This window comes from Mustela erminea, chromosome 1, assembly GCF_009829155.1.
Source record: "Mustela erminea isolate mMusErm1 chromosome 1, mMusErm1.Pri, whole genome shotgun sequence".
Taxonomy (NCBI): Eukaryota; Metazoa; Chordata; class Mammalia; order Carnivora; family Mustelidae; genus Mustela; species Mustela erminea.
In genome coordinates this window covers 199419952-199435460 of record NC_045614.1, presented here as the reverse complement: position 1 = coordinate 199435460, position 15509 = coordinate 199419952, and the positions used below count along the sequence as shown (strand labels likewise).

Sequence of the window (15509 nt, the reverse complement as noted above, 5' to 3'; positions counted from 1 at the left end):
AGATACAGAAATAAAGAAAGAAATCCTAAAACCAGCAAGACAAGGAAGTCCCTAACTTACAAGAGATCCATAACGCTAGCTGCAAACCTCGCAACACGAACTTGGCAAGCCAGAAGAGACTGACATGATATATTCAAAATGCTGAAAGGGAAAAATCTGCAGCCAGGAATACTCTATCCAGCAAGGCTAGCATTCAGAATAAAAGGAAAGCTAAAGCATTTCCCAGACAAACAAAAACTAAAGGGGAGTTCATGACCACTAAACCATCCCCGTATGAAATATAAAAGGAACTCTGAGTGGAGAGGAAAGACCAAAAGTGACATAGACAAGAAGGGGACAGAGGAAATCTCCAAAAACACTTAGCTTAATATCCTCTAGGTCCATTCATGTTGTTTCAGATAGCAAGATTCTATTTTTCTACAGCTGAGTAATATATATGAAATATACACCACATTGTTTTTATCCTTTCATTTGTGAATGGACAAGGATTTCACCTATATGTAGAATTCAAGATACGAAACAAACAAAAATAAAGAAGGGGCACGAAAACACACTCAAATAACAGAGAACAAGCTGGTGGTTGCCAAAGGAGAGCTGCTTGGGAGGGATGGATGAAGTAGACAAAGGTGATTTGTTGGAGGCCATTGCACAGTTGGAGTTGAGGACCAAACCAGGCCCCGACTTGTGTCTCCTTCAAAGTCCGGACACCTTGACAAGGTTAAGGATGGGAAAGTTGAGTGCACTGAGAAAGGGTCTGTGCTCTGTGTCCTGTGCTCGCCTACGTGACTTCCCACACACTCTCCCTGCAGTAGGGAACAATGTGGCCAGGGTCCTGAGTTCTTAGTTGGTCCTTGTTATTCTGTACCTCCCATGATCCACTCCCTGGTTGATTGTCTTGCTAATGGCTTTAGTTGAAACTCCCTGATGTCACGAGGTGTGCTTGTAGTTAATGTAAACTTGTTATAGGAACTTGCGGTCATCTGACTAGGTACTGATGTAATGCTCCTCCTATTCTGTTCTTCCTTATAAATGCTTGTAAGATGTGGAATGAATTTGGCACTGTTGGGCATCATCTTCAGTGTCCCCCCTGCCCCTATCTCTTTGTCTCTTATTTTCTTTTCATCATCCTCTTAGCCCTCACAATTACCCTGGTCGATTTGTCGCACCAGCCGCAACAGTGATTAGGATTACACATATCATGATAAACACTAAAAAAAAAATAAAAAAAAAAATAAATGTGTTGAGTCATTATATTCTACACCTGAAACTGATAAAGCCCTGTATAAAGCATTGCTTAAAAAAAAAAAAAATCACACAAATAGAATACAGACTTGAAATTCTTTGAGCAGACAAAACTAGTTTAGTCATACAAGTAAAACTTAGTTTATTTTCTAAGACAAGTGAGGCTAATCTGATCTGGTTACTTCTTGCTTATGTCTCAAAACATCATAAGTGAAACTTAAACTATTTCCCCAAATCAATATGAAGTAATCACTAAACAACTCCCTTAAACTTAAGAAAATACAAATATTGCAACCGATCACAGTGAAGAGTCAGCAGTCACAGCCTCTATACTATATAAGCTGCTTTATAACAGTATATAACTCTGGGGCTCCCTGAACATGGCATTGGCAAGAACAAGCACCTAGGAAAGGAGGCAAAAAGGGAATCAAGAAGAAAATGGTTGATCCATTCTCTAAGAAAGATTGGTATGATGTGGAAGTACCAGTTCTGTTCGATATAAGAGATATTGGGGGGAAAACAGAAATATCGGAAAAACACTAGTCACAAGAACGCAAGGAATCCAAATCACATCTGATGGGTTCAAAGGTCCTGTTTTTGACGTAAGCCTTGCTAATCCGCAGAAAGATGAAAAATCATTTAGAAATTAAAGTTAATTACTGAGGAAATTTGGGGTAAAAACTACCTAATTTCCATGCATGGATCTTACCTGGACCAAAATATGCTCCATTGTCAAAAAAAGGCAGCCCGTGACCAAAGCTCATGTTGATGCCAAGATTACTGATGGTGATTTGCTCTGTTTACTTTGTGTTGATTTTACTAAAATAAATAAATAAATAATACATACATGCATACATACATATATATGAAATAATCAGAGTCAGAAGGCCTCTCAGCATCAACAAGTCTGCCAATTTTGGGAAAAGATGCCAGAAATCATGACTCAAGAGGTGTAGATAAATTATTTGAAAAAAAAAAAGAAAGAAAAGTGGTCTATAAATTGATTCCAGCAAGCATGAAGAAAAGACATAGAAAAGGATTGCCAGTCTATTTCCACTTCACGATAACTTTGTAGGAAAAGTAGAAATGTTGAAGAAGCCTAAGTTTGAATTGGGAAAGCTCATGAGGCTTCATGGTGAAGCTAGTAGTTCTGAAAATATGTGGCAGGTGAGACACATGTTAAAGCTCAATGAGCTGATATAAGAATATGAGCCGTCAGTTCAAGAATCTAATTAAATTCAGACCTTTAATGGTGACAAATAAAAAATCTTATTCGTGATGCTTAAAATATATCTATAACTCTGAACCTAATTCCATGTTTGCTCCTGGTTTGCAACTATCTTTTTGGCATGTACACAATAAACATTTTCTAATTACTACTTTAATAATTTTTTGGTTTTATTTCTCCATTTTGTTTCCCTCCAAACTTTTGACAGTCATGCAGAGACTTCATGGATAGGATAAATTCCCTTATAAATATCAAGACAGCTTCCCTGTCCTTTCTGCCATGTGAGGTGACAGCAAAAAGTCAACTGTCTAGGAAGCAGTTTCTACCCAGACAACCGAATTCCAGGCAATATGACCCTGGTTTTCCCAGAATCCAGAACATCATGCCTCTAAACTACATTGCCTGCCCTACCTGATACAGACTGCTGGGTCAGACACATTCCCTTATAGTTTTAATGCCCGCATAAAAGCTATCAGAGGGATGCCTGGGTGGCTTAGTTGGTTAAGTGCCTGAAACTCCATTTTGGTTCAGGTCATGATCTCAGTGTCTTGAGATCAGCACCCGTCAGTCTCCATATTCAGCGTGGAGTCTGCTTGAGATTCTCTCTCACCTCTGCCCCTGCCCCTCCCCCTGCTCATGCTCTCCATCTCTCCTTAAAATAAATAAATAAAATATATTTTTTTAAAAGCTCTCAGAAGATATGTTACAGTCCTGTTGAGTCTGATTTGCATAAAGAAGTCTCTAACCCGTTAAAGAGAATTTTGGTGGTATTTATGCTTTCATTGATTTAACATGCTTCATCTGCTCTATGCCAATAATTGGAATAACTTTGCATGCATGTTTAAGTCCTTAAAGAAATAGAATAAATTAGGTATCTATATCGTCTCTATATACATTTAGGCAGAGAGATTTAGACAAAATTATTTTCTAAGATCACAAGTAGTGACCCTACAGCATTTGTTCTTTATAGTATAACACACATTTCTCTGTCCTACTCCATCAGATTATTAAATTATTTAATTAAAAGGAGTGATGGTTTAATTTGCCGGATTTCTGAAAAATATATTTATAAACTGGAATGTTTTCATGGGTTATAATGACTTTGAGTACAGGATGCTCCATCAACGTATAAGTATTTTCTAGAAATACTGAATAACACAATTATCTGGAAGTGGTAGATGTATTCATGAACTGTACAAATTGAGTGATCATCTACTTAGGACTTTTCCCACCAAAGCAATTTTCTGGGAGGAATAAATGGAAAACTGCCCCACCACCTTTTCAGTGCATCTCACATCTTGGTAGTCATTACTTTTTCATAAGCAACTTAAGGAACTGCCTAGGACATTTCTCTCAAATATTCATAGATGATTTTAAGTGTATTTTATTTATTTTTTCCAAGTTTTTATTAAAATTCCACTTAGTTAACATAGAATACAATATTAGTTTCAGGTGTAGAATTCAGTGATTCATCACTTACATACAACACCCAATGCTCATCACAAAAAATTTAATTTTAAATAAAGATAACCTGAAATTATCACTTAAAAGGGAGGTAGTAATTGTTACTTAGATATGTGTCAAAAAAGTTAATAGGCTTCTCATATTAAAAAAAGGCAATGCTTCATAAATACATTTTACATATTCATTTATATATTATTTATGTATTTTATATATATTATACTTTATATATATATACCTGTGTGTGTGTGTGTGTGTGTGTATATATATATATAAATTCAGAGACACTATTTAAATATTTTCAACCCCAGTGCTTGTTTTTCAAATTTTAAGATACATAAAATGCATTGAAGATAATAAAGATCACTTCAAAATCCAACACTTTGAATGTAAACATGTTAACTTTTTAAACTGCTTATTATAGATCATGCTATATACATAAGTGGGATTATATATCTATGTGTTATTTTTATTATTTGGTTAATTAATTTAATTAATAGTTTAGTTTTATTAACTTATTATTTTATTGATTTATTGATATACCATATTATATATATATATTGCATCTCTTGCCCTTAACTTTTTCTTCCACCCATTAAAATCACTATCTACAATCATCCATGTTAATAAGTGGTATGAGTCCTTTCATAAAATCTTCTAAATGTGTACATACATATACATATATGCACTCATATCTATAATTTTATCCTAGAGATTGTTATTCTTATAAAGCAGGATACTAGTATCACATCTTTCTGCATCTTACTTTTCCCATTTGACAATATTTTATTAAAAATCTCTCCAAATGATTAAATGTTATTCTGTTTCTTTTTTAGTAAGTATATTACTTAACACTTTTGTCCTAACATTTTCCTACGAATGGGCATTTGTATTGTTTCTTGTTCTTGACCACTATGAAAATACTTTAAGAAGTATCTTTGGACATGTTTGTACATTGTGGCTATGTAGAAAAGATTCCAAAGCTCAAACAATGCATTTATTGATGTTAATATATGTTGCTAGATTGCCTGCATTAAACTCAATTAATATTTTATGCCAGCAATGTAAGATAACACAGGTTCCCTAAATACCTTCCAGAAATAAATTGTAACTTTTATGTTTTGCTTGTCTTTTAACTGTAGGGTGACATATTCATCATATTAACATCCTTTTTCTGACAACCAAATATTTGAACATATTTCATTTGCTTTTTGGCCTTTTCTACTCATTTCCTTTAACCATTTTTGTTTTGAAGTGCTTATATTTTCTTTCCAATTTAAAAATGTACATATTAAAGAAATTTGTTACACATTTTTTTTCTCAGAATTAGTATTTATCTACTGACTTGCATGTTATTTTTCCTAGAAAAAAGTTTTATTCTTTTTTTTTAACTTTATTGATTTCTCTTTAGGAGCTTTCCTCTAGCCCCCTTAACACCTGCAATGGAATACAATGTCTAAATATTTGTAATATTTTTTTCTCTGTATTTTTATATATAAATAAAACATTTGAAAAGAATTTTAATATAGATATCCATATTGTACTTTTTGTTTTTCTCCAAATAAACACTTAATTAATTAATCTACCCTTTTAGACCTTAATGGAATTATCAACATATATATATATACATTTAAAATTACATCTGATATATAATTAATCTACTTCTAGATTCTCTATGCTTTTTTATCTTTCCATGGTTGTTTTATTAATTAAGCTATTAATTTTATTAGGATATTCAGCTATTCTAGTGATGCTTTTCTAATACTATGTACAAATTTTATATACATATACATATGTAAAATTGATCTATACTTTCTTTTTATGAACTACTTTTATTTGATTTTTGTATTAAATTTTCATATACTAATAAAAGCACATCAGAAATATTTCTGTATTAAAACCTCTCATGCAAGAAATGCCATGCCAGAAACCACATCATTGAGCAAATGAATAAACAAACAAACAAAAAAATATGGATACCCATTACACTGTTCTTTCTATATATGTATCTATAGGCTTAAAAATATTTTAGTGGGGGATATGAAATGGGTAAAGTGATTGAAAGATATAAACTAAGGCATGGAAATATGATGTATACATTGTAACTAGTTAACAATAATGTATTGCATATTGAAAGTAGCTAGGAAAATACATCTTGATTTTCCATCACAAGAAAAAAAAACTTCTATAACTGTATGGTGATTAATATTTACTAGATGTATTAGAGTGATCATTTTATAAATATCAAATTTCTACATTGCATACCTAAGATAAATGTATGTCAATTATACCTAAAATTTTAAATAAATGAATGAATAAATAAGTAAAACTTTTGAAAAATTCCATGATTTTCAATATCCAGAAATGTAAAGATCATTTATCATGTTTAATTAAGATAAGGTAAAACTCAGCTAGGTAGTTCATTTTCAGTGATCTAAACATATTTCCACTTTTGCAGTAATTAGTCTATTCAAGTTTTCCATTTTCTCTTAGGTTCAATTTTGGTAGTTTTAAATTACCCATATGTAATACTTTTCTCAAGATATTTTTTCAAGGTATTTGAATAATGCTGCCAAGAGTTGCTAGTATTAATATTTTATTATTCTATTGATCTGTATGTGTGATTATGTTTCCTTTAACATTTTTTCTATTTTTACTCTTTTCATTTTCCTTGACCAAGAAAATCTACTCTACAGACTTTCATACACATTCACTTCATACGATTTTCATTTTTTTGATTTCTGTCTCCTAATTTCTAATGTTGCAATAAATGTCTTCTTACTTTATATTGATATCCTCCTAAATTCTTAAAGTAAATACTTTTTTTAAAAAGGTCCTCATTAACAAACTGATGGTTACTAAGCTGGAGGTGGGTGGGGGGTGGGTGAAAGAGGTAATGGGGATTAAGGAGGGCACATGTGGTGAGAGGGGACATGTGATGAGCACCAGGTGTTGTATGGAAATGCCGAATTGCTTTACTGTACACCTGCTATTGATATTGCACTGTATGTTAACTACCTGGAATTTGAATAAAGTCTTTAAAAAGAAGTTCTCATTGCTTTGAATAACGTAAGAATGCTATAAGGCAGGGATATCATGAATTTTAAATTTACATAGAAATACAAGTTGTGTCGTTCCCTTTAAGTAAAAAGTATTATTATAAAGTATTCTTTTTCTCATTATTTAACAAGATACTTTTATTGCCATGCGGAAATCATCATTACATCATTAACACTTAACATTACATAAAGTTATCCTTTATTTAATTTCTTTAATCTTTCAACCAATTTAATCTACTCAATGTTTGCACTCCTTCTTTTATAATTTCTGATAATGTATGTCTCACTCCTTACTTTTCAGACTTAGGCATTTTGTTTTCAATTTATTTATTTTTAAATTACAACCTTCTCCATTTTAAGCTGATTTTATAACTTTCCTTTTAATAAATCCAGTCATTTGACATTAAATGCAATAACTGTTAACATTAAATTTTTTTTTCCTTTGTATTATTATACACCTCCTACTTGAGTTTCACCCCCACCCCTAAAGTAACCAAATTTTAGGAGTCATGGTAACCTCACCAAATGGGCATTTACTTCAATTTTCCTTGGATGATTTGAAGAGTTTCTTCCATTTATCCTTCTTTCATTAGTCATATTTCCTGATACACATAGGTTTATACTATCTTATTTTTTTTAATTAAAGATTCCATTTTATAAAGTTTTTATTTAAATTCCAGTTAGTTAACATACAGTATTATATTAGTGTCAGATGTACAATACAGTGACTCAACAGTTCCATACAAGACCCAGTGCTCATCACAAGGGCCCCTTTAATCCCCATCACCTATTTCACCCACCTACCTCCCCCACCTCCCCTCTGTTAATCATCAGTTTTTCTCTACTAAGAGATGTGTCTTGGTTTGCCTCCCTTTCCTTTTTTTCACCTTTGCTCATTTGTTTTGTTACTTAAATCCCACATATAAGTGAAATTGTATAGTATTTTTCTTTCTCTGACTGACTTATTTCACTTAGCATAATACTCTCTAGCTCCATCATGTCACTGCAAATGATAAGATTTCATTCTTTTTTATGGCTGAGTAATATTCCATTAAATTTATTTAAATAGACACACTCACAAGCACACACACAGATACACACACATACATCATCATATATGATGATGTATATATTAGATATATATATACCTATATATATACACTACTTCTCTTCTGCTGTACATAATGATATATATATATGATAATGTGTATATATTATATCTATTTATCTATCTGTATGTCATGTATATTTTTGATGTTCTGTGAGGTGCACCCGAATTAAGAATTATGTCTCCTCAAAGAATTGACCCCTTTATTATTATGTAATGTCTTTCTTTATCCCTGGTAACCTTTGATAATTCCAATCTCCCTGACATCTGGTTCTGATGCTTGCTCTGTCTCTTCAAGTTGTGTGTGTGTGTGTGTGTGTGTGTGTGTTTCCTTCTGGTATGCCTTGTAATTTTTTTTCCTTAATAGAGAAACATGATTTATTGGCTGAAATCGATTGCTGCAATAGGCCCTTGGTAATGCGTTGGTAATCTATGGGGTGAGTGAAAGCATTCTGTGGTCTTAAGATCAGGCCTAGGTGTTTTGGTGAGCCTATTTCTATTTCTCTGGGAGATGAACTACATAGGTTCTCAGCTCTGTTTTTGTTTTCGTTTTTCTTCCCCTTGATTTGGATAGGATGGCTCAAGTGTGTTACAGTTGGGCATTTTCCTTCCTCTAGATTAGTTAGTCTGTGATAAAACCCCAGCAGGTTAAGTTCTGGCTAAACAGTTTCTCCCAAAGGCAAGTCTTGTTGAGAAAATCAGAGTGCTCTGGTACATTTCAAAATGGTTCTTTTTCCCTATCCCCTGCTAGAAACAGGAGATATTTCTCTGGTATTTACTTTGGGAACCTGGTTAAAATCCTAAGGCAAATTGCACAGGAAAGTGGAAGTCCTCCTACCCCATAATTGGGTTCTCCTGAAGTTTTTAACTCTTAGAACTGTCCCACTGAGCCTCCAGCAATTTATCAATTCCAGTTCAGGGCTTCCTACTCACCACTGGTTCCACAGAAGTTTCTGGTGCTGAACGTCAGCTCTGGTAAGTTCTTATTTCCTATATTTGCCTTTCTGTCTCTCCAATCCTGAACACAGTAGTTTGTCTAGTTTGTCATTTGTCCTCCCTTCTCTTAAGGATCCAAGAACAATTGTTGTTTTTTTTCAGTTTGTTCAGCTTTTAACTTGTCAGCGTGGAATGGCAAATTGCAAGCTATTAAAATGCAGAACCAGAAACCAACTCTAATTAATGTAATTTTATATTTCAAAGTAATTTTGTTAAGAACAAAACAAAAATTTAATTTTGTGTTCCATTCAACTCTCTAATCTTTTAATAATTCTATTCCTCTAGCACTCCTACTTTATGATTCTCTCGAAAGTCAGCTGGAGCCCTTCAGATTAAGAGCTATTAAAAAAAAAAAAAGCTGTTCTGATAATTAAAACTCTTGTTAGGTGTTTGAAAACATCCTTTGTATGTGGGATCTCAAAATCTCAAAATGATAAACAGCAAACATGCTTTGTCCTGTCTGTGATTCAAATATAGCCATCAACCCCCTTCTAGAAATTTGGGAAGACTATTCTTTCATGTTCTATCCCATTTTCACTGGCTCAGTGTGGATTAGACTATCAAATAAATACTCAACTTTTTCTTAGCCTTTTGAGGGTCAAAAATACCTAGCTCAGTAACTGCAAGGTCATTATGGTTGTTTTTTCCCAAAGTCCAGAGGCTTTGTGTGTATGTAAGGAGGAAGAGAATTTTCTTTGGCAAGTCTTGTTTTTGGATTCAGAATTCATTCTTCATTTGAGTATCTCTCCTGTAAAAAACAAACAAACAAACAAACAAAAAACAAAAACAAAAACAAAAAAACAACAACAACAAAAAAGTGAATACCTGAACTTTAAAAGAGTTTAATTCCTCACTTGCAGGCAGTTGCTTTGGCTCAAAAAAGCTTAAAATTAAGAAAAAAAAACTGTATATTTTTTTCTATTTTTTTTTTCTCCAGAAAACAGCTTGTTGTGGGGAGTGCTAAATAAATGATTAATGGGTGGTAATATTTAGTCTAAGCAGGGGGTGAAGGAAGAAGGAACTAGAACAATCCATAAGACTACTTTTAGGAGAATCAAAGGTGTTAGCTTCAAAAACAGGAAGAGTCGTGCATACTTGGCTTAATTAATTTTAGTAACATAATTTTTCCTCAGTTCTTCAAACTTTCATGAAAATGATAAAGAGGACAGTATAAAAAGGGAAAAATACCTCAAGTCTATGTTCTAAAAAGACAGGGCTGTTATTATAAACAGTATAGTATAAGGTTGGTCTTTACGTATGTATGCTTTACATATGTGTGCTTCCATCAACAAGCAGAGTTATTTTGTATATAATATTTGAAGCTAGCCTATGAAAAAACCCAGATATCAATCTTAAGAGGGCCTAAAATTTCGATCTATTTATGCATCTCTCCCATAGTCTGAGTCTCAATAGGAAAATTATTTAGTCCAATTGGATAAGAGCATAATTTCTTCTGGAAATCCTCTGTGACTATTCATTTCACAGCCAATTTTTAACATGAGTTGGGTTATATTGATTGAAGTTTATATTTTATGAAACTAACAAAGACTGAAATATTACAGGGTAGCGTAGAAGTTTCACTAAACATTTGTCAAGCAGGAAGTTCAGCTGGTGTTGCTTAATGAACATTGTGGCATTTAACGAGGCTGAACATACTATGGAACCACAAAAGAAGACTAAGAAAGGACTTACCAATACATATATTCTTTTTAATCCTTCTTTTTTTTTTTTTTTTCTTTCTCTTTGGATTTAACATAGCTCTCTAGCATCCAGGTAGGAAATACTATTTCCTGTTGTTTTAGGATTTTTCTTTTCTTTCTTTCCTTTTTTTTTTTTTTTTAATAAGATTTTGTTTATATATTTGACAGAGAGAGAGAGCAGCAGGGGGAACAGCAAGCAGAGGAAGAGGAAGAAGAAGATTCCCTACTGAGCAGGGAACTCAATTCAGGACTGGATCTTAGGATGCTGGGATCATGACCTGAGCTGAAGGCAGACACTTAATGAGAGTCACCCAGGCACCCCTAAGACTTTTCTTCATATAAATTTTCAATGTATGTCTTCATTTGTTGCATAGCAAATGAGGCATGAGGACATAGCAGCAAGGCAATGTTAAAAGACATGCTATGGAATTGTAGAAAAAATGTTAATTATCAAGACATTATTCTTTCAAAAGGTGGTCCTGCTGGAAAGGAGTTAATGGGTTTCTTGGTAGAGACAGTAAAGTTGGTAAAGTTCAGAGAAATGATAGTCAATAACATAAGGTTTGTGTGGCTTCAAGAAACAATGGTATTTTTTAAAGATTGTATTTCTTTATTTGGTAGAGAGAAAGAGATCACAAGTAGGCAAAGAGGCAGACAGAGAGAGAGGGGGAAGCAGACTCCATTCTGAGCAGACAGCCCAATGAGGGGCTCAATCCCAGGACCCTGAAATCATGACCTGAGCCGAAGACAGAGGCTTAACCCACTGAGCCACCCAGGCACCCCCAGTGGTATATATATTTTTTTAATAATTTATGTAGAAGCCACTTTTAGGCACACAGGCTTTAGTGATGGAATATAGACAGGGCCCACAGTGGTCACCTGGCTGAGTACAGACAGGCCCATCAGGAGATTCACCCCAAGGTATCCATGGGCCCTAACTAAACAATGGGCTACCTACAACCAGGCATGGTTACCAAAAACGGGAACATTCCATATGTTACCATAAGACTTCACATTCCCCCTTTAAAAACAGCCCCCACCCACCATGTTGCAGACAGCTTCCCTTTTGGTGTCCTGCCTGCCACTCCCTTGCACTGTATTTAATAAACTTCTATTTCCTTTGTTCTGTCTCAGATGAATTATTTTCATGGCCCTGGCCATTGGCTTCCACCTTACCATTCCCCCACATTTGGGGGCCTCCGTTTGATCAAGAGAGGTGCCACACTGAGTCTCCACAATTAATATCGGTGTTGTATTCTAAAGGAAAAAAAACAGATTGAAGGATAGGACATGTTTTAGTGTTATTATATAAACTGTAATACTTAAATAATGATAACTAATTCCACAATCTGGACACAGAGTGCAATCCTCATTGCAGTCATGCTTGATAGTCAGTTGAATTAAATGTCAACCTTGTACAGAGACAAGCATCCTCCAGGATTGCTACCATTCATCCTCAAGTCAATTAATACAATTGCCACAGAGAAAGAAATGTTAACTTGCATTGTACTTAAAGGGAATCTGAACACGACTTGTAATTAAAACCAAATCACCCATACACATACATATTCTTAAGCTTAGCTCCTTCTATCTAATCTCTAATTCTTACTAATAATGACGATGTTCTTTTTCCATGTGGAGCTGGAATTATAAATTTTTCCTATTAAAGTGGTAGGGCTTCAGTTTATACACAGCTTCATTGTCTGATCAGCAGAAATGTACCTGCATTTTTCTGCACAAAGACTTGTATATATCCCTCTATGATCTTAGAACCCTGAAATTATTAACTATATCTTGTTAATATGTTTTCATCAGACCAGGGTAAACATAAATTTGAAGGAGATGAGTTTATCTTCAACATCTACCTAATCCTTAAGTCTTCTTCCAATTCAAATCTCCTATTTATGGGGGCAAACTTTGACAAGGACCCTTGCAATATGAACAGAAAGTAAATGGCATAGGATAGAAAGGAAATGGAAAAGAATGGAGAGAAAGAAAGATAGAATTAATTAAGCTAAAATATTATGAGCATCAGATTATTAAAATTTATATTATAATATTCTTCAAAAAAGAAATTTAGTTCACATGTACTACTGTGCTCAATAAATAAATTTTAAGGTAATATAAAATCATAATGTTCTAGTTAATATTATTCTAACCTAAAAACTGATACTTATGATTTAATTTCTCTTTTCAACAAACATATAGTTCATTCTCTCTCTCTGCCTTTCTACACATTCTCATTATGCTGAAATTTCAGTTAAGAGTTGTAACCTCTATTGTAGAAAACAGACATAAGGACAATTATACTGTGTTATAAAAAATGCCTTAGAAGTAATAAAGGAAGTCATAACAAATCCATCCTGAGAAACTGGGAAATAATATTTGAGCTAGCTCCTTTAAGACTATAACGATGGGTTGTATTTTATTAGAGAAATAAGAAAGAGCATGAAAGATAAAGCCCAGATACTTGAACATAATCTCTTATTTGGAATAAAGAGATACCTTTAAAGGGCCTATTAACATGTTCATGGTATGGGATAGTAACAACCTGATAAAAGTCACTGGAAGTAGGAAGTAAGAAAAAGAATAATCAAGTGATACTTGCTAGAAATTTTGGACTGAACATGGTGCTTTATTCCATTAGATCAATGTTCTGACGATTAATAAGAAGCAAATGCATACAAAAGTATAACATACTAAAATATTACTAGTATGTGGAATTCACAAACCTATTTTATAAAATTCAAGTGAATTTTTAGGTATCTTTTCTTGAATCTACCTCAAATAATATATCATTTTATTATTATAATAACACTATAAAGCAAGCAATATTACCCATCTGAGATGGGTAATTAAAGTTGTTCCAGGTCACATCTTAGATTGGAGATTTAAACCAGCTTAGCTGTTGCCACAGAGTCCCAAGTCTTTTTGATTCAGTGCAACAGTTCAACATCACTTCAAATATTTCTATGTATTTCCTATATGGTAAGTGATTGGCAAGAATATGGAGGTAGTGAAGTAATGGGATGGTTAAGAGAAAAGAGGAGAATATTGGGGTCAGAGAACAAATTCTGAATATGGGTAAAGATAAACATATTTGTCTTTAAAAGAATAATGGAAATGGACTTCATATATCCATACCCAGTGTTGTGCATAAATATTTATACTCTTGTCATATATAAAACATTATCCCAGAACATTTACAAAGAGAAAAAAAAAGGTGATTATATAAATGCTTACTTTTACTTGTCATTTTAAGACCATAGGAAATACTGTGAAGGAAGAAAAATCTTCTTGTGTCACCTTATACCACTCACAACATCTAGAATGCTAGCATTATTGTTTAAGCTCGTTAGATCTGAAGGACAGTCAAGAATGCAAAATCAGTGACGTAAAAAATAAAACTATGCGTATGTCATAGAATATATTCATCATGCCTTTAATTACTGATATAAAGAAATATGTTTTGCTTCCAACATGGACTTACCAATTGCATTTGGCAAGGGAGTAAACCATAAATGGAATCACAGACATGTCAGAATTAACAAGTTTCTAAAAGACATTTATTCATGCTTCTTCCTAATTCATTTAAGAAATGAAAGCCTGGAAACATAAGTGGCTTATCCTTTTTTTTTTTTTTAATATTTTATTTATTTATTTGACAGAGGGAGAGATCACAAGTAGGCAGAGCAGCAGGCAGAGGGAGAGGGCAAGCAGGCTCCCTGCTGAGCTGAGAGCCCGATGTGGGGCTCGATCCCAGGACCCTGAGATCATGACCTGGGCTGAAGGCAGAGGCTTAACCCACTGAGCCACCCAGATGCCCCATAAGTAGCCTATCCTATTTTAACTTTTAATGATATCCAGGGTTAAAATGTAGGATTAAATGTCAGATTTCTGGTGTTATAATCTTGTTATAATATCTTAAGATATTATTAGTATTCAGTAAAATAATCACTTGGTCTTTTGGAAAGAGGATGAAATAAATAAGCAAAATTAAGTGATATCTTAAAGAAAACAAATTTATATATTTAAAGAGATGCTGGAACTAATGTAACATCATGTGTTGACTATACTCAAAAAAATTCAATTAATTAATTAATGCATGTTAAAACTTTCATTTTTCCTTTTTTTAAAAGATTTTATTTATTTGACAGAGAGAGGGAGAGAAGAAGTAGGGGATGAGCAGAGAGAGGGAGAAACAGGCTACCTGCTCAGCAGGGAGCCTGATATTGGGCTGGATCCCAAGACCCCAGGATCATGATCTGAGCTTAAGGCAGGCATTTAACTGGCTTAGCCACCCAGGCAACCCCCATTTTTTTTTTTTTTAATAAAGAGCTTTAGCATTAGCCATGATGGAGACAGGGAAGTACATTTATCTTCATTTATCTCTCCCTCTTATAAGTTTATTTTCTCCAAATATCAAAAAATGGCAACAAAGAATTAAGTGAGAAATTTATTGAAGTCAATGTATATAACAGTCAGAATATAACATGTAACTCAAAGGCAATTGACAAATGCATTTTCATAATTATTTCCACTTGTTCTTTATGGACAGTAGAGAGGATTGGGCATTTTCACTTGCTTTCTTGGGCATTTTCACTTGCTTTCTCGAGCAGAATCTCAGCTAGATTGTAGACTGTAATTAGAATACTCCTGCACAAAAAGATCATTGCACTCCCAGGATCCTGAGATAGTACTCAATATGCAGCAGG

General features: G+C 33.6%; 1 pseudogene; it reads left to right on the top strand.

Moving 5' to 3' along the window:
- The first annotated feature begins 607 nt into the window (after positions 1–607).
- Positions 608–2198, top strand: LOC116592119 (annotated as a pseudogene).
- Positions 2199–15509: the final 13311 nt, after the last annotated feature.